The sequence below is a fragment of the Triticum aestivum genome, chromosome 1D (assembly GCF_018294505.1).
Source record: "Triticum aestivum cultivar Chinese Spring chromosome 1D, IWGSC CS RefSeq v2.1, whole genome shotgun sequence".
Taxonomy (NCBI): domain Eukaryota; kingdom Viridiplantae; phylum Streptophyta; class Magnoliopsida; order Poales; family Poaceae; genus Triticum; species Triticum aestivum.
This window is the reverse complement of record NC_057796.1, coordinates 9,722,586-9,735,792: the sequence shown is the minus strand read 5'-3', so window position 1 is coordinate 9,735,792 and position 13,207 is coordinate 9,722,586. Positions and strand designations below refer to the sequence as shown.

The 13,207-nt window shown below is 43.3% G+C and overlaps 1 pseudogene; it reads left to right on the top strand.

Moving 5' to 3' along the window:
* The first annotated feature begins 3,417 nt into the window (after nucleotides 1-3,417).
* Nucleotides 3,418-13,207, top strand: part of LOC123156875 (disease resistance protein PIK6-NP-like) — a 37,897-nt pseudogene continuing 28,107 nt past the window's right edge.

The window sequence follows — 13,207 nt, the reverse complement described above, 5'->3', positions numbered from 1 at the left end:
AACTATTCACTGACAACAAAAGATGGAACATATACACCATTGTAAAAATTGCCATGTCAGTTGATTATAATTTGCCATGGAAAACAAATCTGCAATTAATAGTGAATTCCCCATAGTATAATAAATTTGCCATCTTCAATGCAATAAAATTTCCATGTGATCTTTTTATGAATTTGCCATGTCAAAGCAATAACATTGCCATTTGTTGTTAAGTTGCCATCACACAAAGATTTCAGAAAAAAAATAGTGCCTCAATCAGAACTGATCAGGCAATGAAAAAGACATAGAGCTATCTAGTTGCAAATCAGAGCATGAGAACAAATGTACTACTAGCAGAACAGCAACGCACCATCTGAATAATTGCCGGGGACAAGGAACTCCATGCGCATCTGGTGGATCCCGACTTCACCGGTGCATCCAGGCGTGCGCATTGGCCGGGCTCGCCATGGGGATCCTGCTCACCAGTGGCTGGATGGGAGCTCTCCGACGGAAACTCCTAGACAAGCTGCTCGCCACCATGGCATCGCGTGCATGTTCCAGGCGTTCCAGCGGTCGCAACACACATCTCCGCTGCCTACAGCTCGTGCTCCCGCTCATGGAGGAGCTCCGCGAGGAGTGCCTTCACGATGCTTCCCAATAGTAGTGCTTTTGGCTGATGTGTTTATTCAGTGGGTCATAGATAGAGAGATATAATGTAGTGGAGTGCCTGTGGCCCATTACCATGCGTACGTGCAGACCCACCTGTGGCAGGTTGTCTTTTTTTTTACAATCCCTATGCCAAATTATCTAGTAGCAGTGCAAAGACACTCACTATTTTCGAAAGGGATGGTTATGTAGTACTCCCTCCGTTCCAAATTACTCGTCGCAGAAATGGATGTATCTACACTAAAATACATCTAGATACATCCATACCTGCGGCAAGTAATTCGGAACGGAGGGAGTAGTACAAAAGCACTAACTACTCTCTACTAAAGCGAAATTGATTACCAGATGCAGAGAAGAACGTTGGTGGTACTATGCATACTTGCAAGCATCATTATTAACTGATAATTGCAATTAAACCCCCAACTCCTAACACTACTAGAAAAAAGCTGTTAGTGGCGCACCTGTTTTTACTATTAATGGCGCACTATAGGTGCCAGGGCCGGATCTATATTGGGCGGGGCCCTTGGCCAAGTAAATGGTATGGGCCCTAAGTCTAATGTATATGTACACATATCTAAAAAATAAACATATATGTATGTAGTTTTGCTTATAAAATAGTAAACGTAACATCAAACCACACATTGTAGTCTTAAAATATAACAAGTAGTATTTGCCGCGAATTTGATTACCTTAAATAAAAAATAATTCCAATGAATCCAATGACAATAATGCGTCAATGCTTCATAAAAAAGCTTCTCCGGGCATTTCTAGATGCAAAATCATTGATTATAATCTCAAGATCAATTTTATCCAAGATATCCTTCTCAATGCAACATGTAGCCAAGCCATTCAATCTGTCTTGTAACATAGTTGACCTCAAACAATTCTTCAATAGTTTCAGTTTAGAGAAACTTCTTTCAGCTGAGGCTACAGTCACAGGTATAGTCAAGAGGATCCGATAGGCAACTGATACATTTGGATAGCAATTTGCAGCGGTAACAAACTGAAGAATCTCAAGTGCTGACATCAAAGCATCTGGCAAGGTTAGTTGCAATACTTTTAACTCGGAGAAAAAATCATCAAGATCAACATCTCGCGACTTCTTATGAGTAAAAGCTTTTGCAAAAGTGGTGCATGATTTGCGTAGACTACTTTCATCCAAAGACTTCAGAGTATTTGAGTTGAATAAGAAACCAAACAAATCTTCAAATGCCTTCAGCTGATCAAATCGACTAGACAATGAAGCAATTGCGGTGTCAACAATGACAAGAAAGTATGTAACTCTGAAGGATTCAATAGCTGACAGTTGTACATCTTCATCTTCATCATTGATTTCATCAAAATGCTTCTTCCTTTTACTTTTACGTTTTGTACGAAATTGGGGCTCTATGCCCATATCCAACGCAATGGCTTTGGCACTTTCAATACTAGAATTGAAGCCTTCATCTCTATACTTCTGAAAATATGACTTGACCCCATCAATGTGTTTTAGAGTAGCATCGATGCACACCATTTTTTCTTGTAACATTTTGCTCACCATATTAATAGAAAATAGTATGTCATGCCAAATAATCATACCAACTAAAGTCTCAAATTTCCCAAGTGCTTTGAACAAAGATTGAGCATCACTTACTGTAGCTGGATCATTATCCTCCCTAGCAGTCTTCTCCAACTCCTTCAAAGCTGATCTTACTTGGGAATTTTGGTACCTTATAGGTTGCACACTCTTTATTCGGCTCTCCCAACGAGTATCAGACAAAGGTTTGAGAGTCAGACCTGGAACATTATCAAGCAAAATCTTCCACCTTTTAGTAGAACGTGCAAACAGTACATATATACGCTGGATAATACCGAAGAATGAAATGGCATGTTCGCAAGATTTTGCCATATCACAAAGAGTGAGATTCAAACTATGACATGCACATGGCATATATAATGCTTTGGGATTAACTTCAAGCAAGCGATTCTGAACCTTGATTTTTTCCCTTCATGTTAGAACCATTGTCATAACCTTGCCCTCTTACATCAGCAACGTCCAGATCAAGAGAGTCCAATGTATCCATCAACACATTAAAAAGCCCTAATCCTGATGTATCATGAACCTTTAAAAACTCTAGGAAAAACTCCTCGACTCTTGGAATGTTACTTGACATATTCACACAACGCACAATTAGCGTCATTTGTTCTTCATGGCTCACATCTAGAGTACAGTCCAATATAACAGAGAAATACTTGGCATCCTTGATGGTCTTTAAGATAAACTTTTTGACGGAATCAGCAAGAAGTAAGATCAACTCATCCTGAATACCATGGCCAAGATAATGATGATGTATTTCCTTGTTTTGAATGCGCCTAATATGTTCTTGCATCACAGGATCAAATTCAGCAATCATTTCAACTGAGCCCAAAAAATTGCCATTATTATGTTCAAACAGCTTCTCATTTGTTCCTCGAAATCCCAAATTACGTTTTGCAAGAAACTTCACTAAAGAAACTATCCTGAGCAATACCTGTCTCCAACGCTCTTTTTCCTTTGCAACCTTCTGTTGCATCACATCATCAATTGTTTTGTTTCTGCTTAACCTCAACCTTAGTTCATTCCATGTATTATAATATGCTGACTTCCTAGATTATAATTTTTATTTTTCCTGATCTGTTCTCACAATAGATTCGCTTGGGAGGTTCCTATTCTTAACATTTTGCTCAAGCTCCGGTACAGTACTGACACACTGCATTGACATTTGACAGTACTTCATCCATCGGTCACAACCAATGGAGACGACGGCTCTGAGTGTTGGCAAGTCCGTGCTGAATGGAGCGCTTAGCTATGCCACACCCATCCTGGCAGAGGAGGTGGCTTTGCAGCTCGGGGTCCGGCGTGATCAGGTCTTCATCATCAATGAGCTTGAGATGATGCAGGCCTTCCTCATGTCTGCTCATGATGCTGGAGACAACAACAGGGTGGTCAAGGTCTGGGTGAAGCAAGTCCGCGATGCGGCCTATGACGTCGAGGACACCCTCCAGGAATTCGTTGTGCGCCTCAAGAAGCAATCTTAGTGGCGTATCCGGCGCAACCTACTCGACCGGCGCCATGTGGCAAAGCAAATGAAGGAGCTCAGAGCCAATGTCGAGGATGTCAGCCAGAGGAACATGCGCCGCAACCTCATCAAGGGCCCTGCCTCAAAGGATGCCATGGCTGCAGAGCAGTCTAGCATTACTTCTACAGCACTGTTTGGCATTAATTAATGAAGCAAGGTACATGTAAAGGCAAGAGAAATCCAAACTGGATCTTTTTTCAGTTGATCAACGAGAAGGAGAATGGCCTTAGGGTGATTGCGGTGTGGGGAACAAGTGCTGATCTCGGGCAGATATCCATTGTCAGAGGAGTCTATGAGAATCCAGATACTAAAGGCAAGTTCCCGTGCCGAGCCTGGGTCAGGCCGATGCATCCTTTTAATCCCAAAAGACTTCATTCAGAGTATGGTGGAGCAATTTCACTTGGGCATAGGGGCTAAAGCTCTACTGGTAACCTGTGTGCGCATGCTTATATCTTAGATTGTGCTTTCTTCAGGAAATGGGGCGGGAAAAAAAACAGTTTGGGTTCAAATGGGAAAGTTACATTTTAGCTATTTCAATCGTTTTTATAGGCTATTTATTTAGCATTATTTTACATTCATTCATGTATAGTCTCTCAACATGGATTAACATTGCTCACTTGTGCACGGGTCTCTCAAGATGGAACAGATTTAGCTAAAACGGAATCAAGCTCAACCCGTGCCATTACCAGTTCAGATAACAACCCTATGGTGCCTGCTGGTGAAATATCAGAAGATCAGTCCAAGGGTGCAGATGGGAAAAGTACATTAAAAAAGAGCTTCACCCGCATTCGGACCATGGCGACTGCTTTGGAGGAATCTCACCTTGTTGGGCGAGAGAAAGAAAAAGTTGAGATTATGAAACTAATTTCAGATCAACCTACCCAAGAATTCCAGGTGATCACTGTGTGGGGAATGGGCGGCCTGGGAAAAACCACTCTAATCAAAGATATATATCAAAACAAAGAACTTAGTGCCATGTTTGAGAAGCGTGCTTGCGTGACTGTTATGCGTCCTTTCAATCTTGAAGGTCTTCTTAGGAGCTTAATTATGCAAGTAGATAGAGTATCTTCTGAAAAGAAGGACACGGTGGGTTTTCTGGGCAACAAGAAGAACACATTGTTATTGATGCCACTTGCAGAATTAATGAAGGAGTTGGCAAGGCTTAGAGAAAGAAAGAGGTGCTTAATTATTGTTGATAATGTATCATCTAATGCAGAGTGGAACATGATGATAGCAATTTTCCATGGAATGGAATATACAAGCCGGATCATTGTCACCACAAAGGAAGAAAGTATTGCTAAAATTTGTTCAGGGAGACAAGAAAACATATATATGCTCAAAGATCTAGAACACAGTGATGCATGTGACCTCTTCACTAAAAAGGTACTCCTACTTAAGTATTATCGTGCTTATTTTTACGTGTCATTCATAGGTTTTTGCCCACCGACTTTGCTGTTCAACCAAAATGGTCAACTCTATTTTGAGTGTAACTTGATCTATAACATGTCCTTTCTCTCTAGTTTTGATCCATACACTACTAGAAAAGAGGGCCTTGGTTCAGGCCGGGTCAGCCCATTAGTCCCGGTTCAGTCCAGAACCGGGACCCATGGGGCACTGGTCCCGGTTCGTGAGGCCAGGGGCCTGCCGGGCCTCGTGGGGGCATTAGTCCCGGTTCGTCTGGCTCCTTTGGTCCCGGTTGGTGGGACGAATCGGGACCAATGGGCCTCGCTCCTGGCCCACCACCATTGGCCCCGGTTGGTGGCTTGAACCAGGACCACAGGCTGCCCTTTAGTCCCGGTTCATGCCACGAACCGGGACAAATGAGGTGCCTATATATACCCCTCGCCCGCGAGCAAAGCACTCCAGTGCTTTGTTTTTCTCTGGGCGGCGAGGGGAGGGCTTTGTGGTGCTCTACCTCACCTCCTACGCAAATGAGGTGTTCGATGAAATGCCCGAGCCACACTAGTTAAGCTTTCTCGTCTCGAAGCTCGACCTCAAAGCTCCATTTTCCTCGAGATTTGTCTAGGTTTAGCGGCCCGTCACGTCCCATTTCCGTGTTCACCGTCGTCGATCGCCCGCGCCGATCTCGTCGCCGGCACCACCGTGGTGAGCCTCTTGTTGTTATCTTCTTTCTGAAAGAAAAAAATTCTCACTTTAGATAGATACTTGTCTAATTTTCTTACTATTTTATTGCTTGTTATTATATAGTGCGATGGTTTTGGTATCCGCCCCCGTCGACCCTCGTCCTGTCTATGATTCGGATGTGGTATATATTATCTTTATAACTATCGGTTCATTTATTGTTTATGAAAATTATGCCGACCAACGTGACATAGATTTTATTTATCTAGGAGGTATGTGAACCGGAAATTCCAACCGACCCTATTATCGATAGGTTAAATTTAGTTGAAGAAGAAAACAATTTCTTGAAGGAAAAAATAATAAAAAAATTGAGGAGGAGAAGATGATATTGGAGTTGCATGTTGCGGATGTCGTCGATGATCACAAGATCAAGATGGATGCAATGCGCTTGAAGATTAGAAAGATTAGAAAATACGCCATTCATACCGAGGCTTGGTATCATTATGCCGTTGGATCAATTGTTACCTTGGTTGAGATTATGATCGCATTTGTTTTCGCATTGAAATGTTTTACATAGTTTCAATGTATGGTTTAATTAATTAGATGCTCTAGAGAGCTATATGTTGTTAGATGAGAACTATGTATGTACTTTGGTTTTAATGTGATGATGAACTTCTATTAATTTGGTCACTTAGTTATCTATTCATGATGTTCTATAATGGTTTTTGACATACCTAATTATTTATAATGCACGCAGATGAACCGGCAATGGATATACGGTGACAGACACACCTCCGAGTACATTAAGGGCGTGCATGATTTTCTCGAAGGGGCTGAGGCAAACAAGCAGAATGGTTTTATGTTTTGTCCATGCCCTAAATGTGGGAATACAAAGTCTTACTCTGACCAGAAAATCCTTCACACCCACCTGCTTTACAAGGGTTTCATGCCACACTATAATGTTTGGACCCGGCACGGAGAAATAGGGGTTATGATGGAAGACGGCGAAGAAGAAGAGGACGATGACAACTATGTGCCCCCTGAATACGGTGATGCTGCAACGGGGGAAGCTGCTGAAGATCAAGAGGAACCAGACGATGTGCCCAATGATGCTGCAACGGGGAAGCTGCTGAAGATCAAGAGGAACCAGTGCCCGATGATGATGATCTCCGCCGGGTCATTGTCGATGCAAGCACGCAATGCGAAAGTCAAAAGGAGAAGCTGAAGTTCAATCGCATGTTAGAGGATCACAAAAAAGGGTTGTACCCCAATTGTGAAGATGGCAAGACAAAGCTCGGTACCGTACTGGAATTGCTGCAGTGGAAGGCAGAGAATGCTGTGCCTGACAAAGGATTTGAGAAGCTATTGAAAATATTGAAGAAGAAGCTTCCAAAGGATAACGAATTGCCCGACACTACATACGCAGCAAAGAAGGTCGTATGCCCTCTAGGATTGGAGGTGCAGAAGATACATGCATGCCCTAATGACTGCATCCTCTACCGTGGTGCGTACATGTAGGGGAACGCAGCAGAAAGCAAAAATTTCCTGACCTACGCACCAGCCCAGGACCACTATGGAGACTGCATACAAGGTTTGATCTTTTTCGTTACCGACTCGTAGCGCAACGGGAAGTAGAGTCGATGACGATCGGCGGTGCAGATCCCCGCAGCTAGGATTTACAACCTCCCAACCGCGAGGATGTATACCCTCATCTGCTCCTCAGACAGCCCTTCGGGAGGCGGTCGAACAACCCCCCGGACGGTGTCGCGGACAGCCCTTCGGGAGGACCTTCGAAACTCGAACGGTCACTCGGATAGCCCTTCGGGAAGACCTTCGAAACTCGGACGGTCACACGGACAGCCCTTCGGGAGGCACTCACGAACTAAGACCGAAACTACGATCTCTCTACAGAGTTGCACACATACGGTGTCATCTATCCGGCAGGGCTTCGCCGTCCAGAACTAGTTCCCACCGGACCCAGACAGCCTTTCGGCTCTACGAAACTATTTCGCTCGGAGGGAGAGAAAAGCCAGATCATGCATGGCACTTGTATGTGAGAAGGGATGATCCTTTAGGCAGCCCCCTCCACCCCTATTTATAGGCCAAGCCCAAGGGTGGCTTCTCTAAGAAGCCAAGGGGGGAAATACCAAAAAGGCCCTCAAGGTGGCTTCTCCAAGAAGCCAAGCAAAAAGCACTTTCACTATTCATGACGACATTTTTCAGCGTCCGTTCGAACTGAAAATATTTATGTGGGCTCAGAACATTTCCAGTACCCACTAAAAATAATTTTCAACGCGTTCCAAAACAATTTCGGTTTAGTGATTTTCATCTGCGAAAAGCAAACAAGAATGCGTTTTCACTATTCATGAAGACAATTTTTCGCGTCCACTAAATCCGAAAATATTTTTGTGGGTCTTAGAATAATTCCAGTACCCACTAAAATGATTTTGGATTCGTTCTGAAACAATTTCAGATTAGTGAATTTCATCTGCGAAAAACAGCCAAAGCGGTACCGGCAGCTCCGAAACATTTTCGGTTTTTATTTCTGAAAATTCCAAAAAGTTTCCAGAATGATTCTGGCACCCTCCAAGAATTATCAGGCATGTGCCGAAACCATTTTGACTTAATGGCATACCCCGAAACAACTTTTTCGGTTTCACCGAAACTCATCCGGTGACCTCTCTCTGCGGTACGATTCCGCTGTCCGAAACTTTTCGGTGTCCGAAACTTTTTCGGTGATTTTCTCTCAGACTCCCTATCTAGTATTCAGCAGATAGATGACCCTTAAGCGTCTGACCCTATAGGTTCGGTGAAGTATAGACATGACCTGGAACCCCTTCCGATCAATGATCAACATCGGAGCCGTGGACACCCATATTGACCCCTATACCCACACGAATGATTATTTGAGTGAACCTCCAGTTGAGGTGAGCTTTCCTGTTGCTTCACGATATATCACAAACACCTGAGGTGAGATTTATTGCATCCCCGTGGGCCAACACTTTGTCCACTATGCAAGTTATCTCGTTACCGGTTTTGTTCTCTTTTCTCGTTTCGTGTTCCGGCATCCCCGTGATCAAATCACAAAGTGTCTCGCCAGACGATGATGGATACCGTAATACCAAGAGGGCCCGAGAATATCTCTCCATTGTCGGAGGAGCAAATCCCAATCTTGAGCTATCAAGTTACTTGACACACTTTTCCATGAACCCGTAAGCCGCCGTAATAGCCACCCATTTACGGATGACGTTTAACAAACCCCAAAGTTGATGAAGCAAGCATGAAGAAACTCGATACTCTCATGGTCTAAGGAATCATGCAAACGTTAACCATCTCTGTGTTATGAACCATTAACTTGTGACGAATGAATCTCTTAGCATAACATCAATCCGGGTCGATTCAACACAAATGTTCTCTTAACATTGTGCCCTCAAAATTGCTGGCATAGACATGCCCATGATCAGGAAAACAGAACCGTCATGCAACACTTGAGCTAGTCTTAGAGGCCAGACTAGGAATACTTCTTACCGTTTATTATTCCACACGTGCATATGAGTCTTCCTCCGAGCCTCGTGAATATTGCAGACTCGAGAATCATTGCAGTTATAGCATGGAACATAAACATAATTATGAACTCGGAGATAAATAATATCATTTATTATTGCCTCTCGGGCATATCTCCTACAGTACAAGAATCTGAACGCATGCCCGGTATGCGGTGCATTGCGGTATAAGATCAGACGAGATGACCCTGGTGATGTTGATGGCGAGCCCCCCAGGAAGAGGGTTCCTGCGAAGGTGATGTAGTATGCTCCAATAATACCACGGTTGAAACGTCTCTTCAGAAACGAAGAGCATGCAAAGTTGATGTGATGGCACAGTGAGGACCGTAAGAAAGACGGGAAGTTGAGAGCACCCGCTGACGGGTCACAGTGGAGAAAAATCAAGAGAAAGTACTGGGCTGAGTTTGCAGGTGACCCAAGGAACGTATGGTTTGGTTTAAGCACGGATGGCATTAATCCTTTCGGGGAGCAGAGCAGCAATCACCGCACCTGGCCCGTGACTCTATGTATGTATAACCTTCCTCCTTGGATGTGCATGAAGCGGAAGTTCATTATGATGCCAGTTCTCATCCAAGGCCCTAAGCAACCCGGCAACGACATTGATGTGTACCTAAGGCCATTAGTTGAAGAACTTTTATAGCTGTGGAATGGAAACGGTGTACGTACGTGGGATGAGCACAAACAGGAGGAATTTAACCTGCACGCGTTGCTGTTTGTAACCATCAACGATTGACCCGCTCTCAGTAACCTTTCAGGACGGACAAACAAGGGATACCACGCATGCACGCACTGTTTAGATGACACTGAAAGTATATACCTGGACAAATGCAGGAAGAATGTGTACCTGCGCCATCGTCGATTTCTTCCGACCAACCATCAATGTCGAAAGAAGGCAAGCATTTCAAAGGCGAGGCAGATCACCGGAAGAAGCCCGCCATGCGTACCGGTGATCACGTACTTGCTATGGTCAATGATTTACACGTAATCTTTGGAAAGGGTCCCGGCGGACTAGCTGTTCCGAATGACGCTGAGGGACACGCACCCATGTGGAAGAAGAAATCTATATTTTGGGACCTACCCTACTAGAAAGACCTAGAGGTCCGCTCTTCAATCGACGTGATGCACGTGACGAAGAACCTTTGCGTGAACCTGCTAGGCTTCTTGGGCGTGTATGGGAAGACAAAAGATACACCTGAGGCACGGGAGGACCTGCAACGTTTGCACGAAAAAGACGGCATGCCTCCGAAGCAGTATGAAGGTCCTGCCAGCCATGCTCTTACGAAAGAAGAGAAAGAAATCTTCTTTGAATGCCTGCTCAGTATGAAGGTCCCGACTGGCTTCTCGTTGAATATAAAGGGAATAATAAATATGCCAGAGAAAAAGTTCCAGAACCTAAAGTCTCATGACTGCCATGTGATTATGACGCAACTGCTTCTGGTTGCATTGAGGGGGCTTCTACCGAAAAACATCCGATTAGCCATTGTGAAGCTATGTGCATTCCTCAATGCAATCTCTCAGAAGGTGATCGATCCAGAAATCATACCAAGGCTAAGGAGTGATGTGGCGCAATGTCTTGTCAGTTTCGAGCTGGTGTTCCCACCATCCTTTCATCTAGTCGACGAGATTGTCATTCTGGGGCCCGTATTTCTACACAATATGTTCCCCTTTGAGAGGTTCATGGGAGTCCTAAAGAAATATGTCCGTAACCGCGCTAGGCCAGAAGGAAGCATCTCCATGGGCCATCAAACAGAGGATGTCATTGGGTTTTGTGTTGACTTCATTCCTGGCCTTAAGAAGATAGGTCTCCCTAAATCGCGGTATGAGGGGAGACTGACTGGAAAAGGCACGCTAGGAGCAGACTCAACAATATGCAGGGACGGGCATTCTTGGTCTCAAGCACACTACACAGTTCTACAGAACTCTACCTTGGTGACCCCGTATGTCGATGAACACAAGAACAGTCTGCGCTCCAAACACCCGTAGCAGTGCGATGACTAGATTACATGTGAACACATCAGGACTTTCAGCAGTTGGTTGGAAACACGTCTCAGAGGTGACAACACTGTTTGTGATGAGCTGTACTCGTTGTCCAGGGGACCATCTTTGACTGTATTGACTTACAAAGGATACGAGATAAATGGGAATACATTTTACACGATCGCCCAAGATCAAAAGAGCACCAACCAAAACAGCGGTGTCCGCTTTGATGCAACAACCGAGAGGGGAAAGGACACATATTATGGTTACATAGTGGACATATGGGAACTTGACTACGGACATGATTTTAAGGTCTCTTTGTTTAAGTGCAAATGGGTCAATCTGTCAGGAGGCGGGGTACAGGTAGACCCACAGTACGGAATGACAACAGTGGATCTGAAAAATCTTGGGTACACTGACGAACCATTCGTCCTAGCCAATGATGTGGCACAGGTTATCTATGTGAAGGACATGTCTACCAAACCAAGAAAAAGAAAAGATAACGAAGTGAATACATCATACGATGAGCCAAAGCGCCACATAGTTCTTTTAGGAAAAAAGGGACATCGTGGGAGTGGAGGGCAAGACAGACATGTCTGAAGATTATGAAAAGTTTCATGAAATTCCTCCCTTCAAAGTCAAGGCTGACCCAAGCATCCTGATAAACGATGAAGATTATCCATGGTTACGGCGCAATAAGCAAATGACACAAGCGAAGAAAAAGTGAAGACTTTCTCCCGCAACTATTATGATGATACCATGCCAACTTTGTAACAGACGAGTATGATACCATTGTCCGTTTTGTACACGAAGTGCATCCTTTTTTGCCGTAACCCTCTAAACTTTGTTGCACATGCTATGTGGATGAAATGATGATACCATGCCAACTTTCAACCTTTTCAGAGTTCATTTGAAATGCTTTTCAATTTCAGGGTCTTATAGCTCAAAATAATCAATAAATGCATGGAAATAACAAATGAAGTCAGAAAGGGTTGAAAATTGATGATGTGGCTTTGAATGGTGCATTTTGAACACACAAAAAGTCAGGAGTTCAAATAAGTTTAAAAAAATGAAATCCCTTTGTAACAGACGAGTTTCCGTATGAAATCATGATACTTCGAAAGAGATTGTCCGTTTTGTACACGAAGTGCATCCAGTTTTTGTCGTAACCCTCTCACCTTTCTTGCACATGCTATGTGGATGAAATGATGATACCATGCCAACTTTCAACCTTTTCAGAGTTCATTTGACATGCATTTCAATTTTAGGGTCTTATAGCTCAAAATAATAAGTAAATGCATGAAAAATGGTGCATGAAAAATAAAAAATAAAATAAATAAGTAATTAGAAACAAAATAATATAAACTTTAATAAAATATATAAGTAGAATCAAAATAAAATAAACTTTAATAACATAAATAAAATTTATGAAACAAAAATTATCAAAGAATTTTCATAAAGAACTTTTTTTGTTAAAAACTTTAATAGCAAAAAGAATTATCATAAAGTAAAATAAATAAGTAATTAGAAACAAGATAAAATAAAATAAATAATTTTTTTGTTGTAAGTAGAAACAAAACAAAATAAATAAATAAAACAAAAAACAGGCAAAAAATAAAAAATATGCCACCTACTGGGCCAGCACGGCCTGAATACGACTAGAAACCCATCGATGGGCCAGGATTCAGGTCCGCAGAAGGCCCAGTAGGCCCATTAGGCATAGCAGTGACAATTAGGCCCGTAAGCCTGCAATGGAGAGGAGCTCGAGAGGGGAGCGGCAGTGGGGCTTATAAACCACTGCGCGCCCCTCTCAACGAGCGAGGTGGGACTAAACTTTCGACG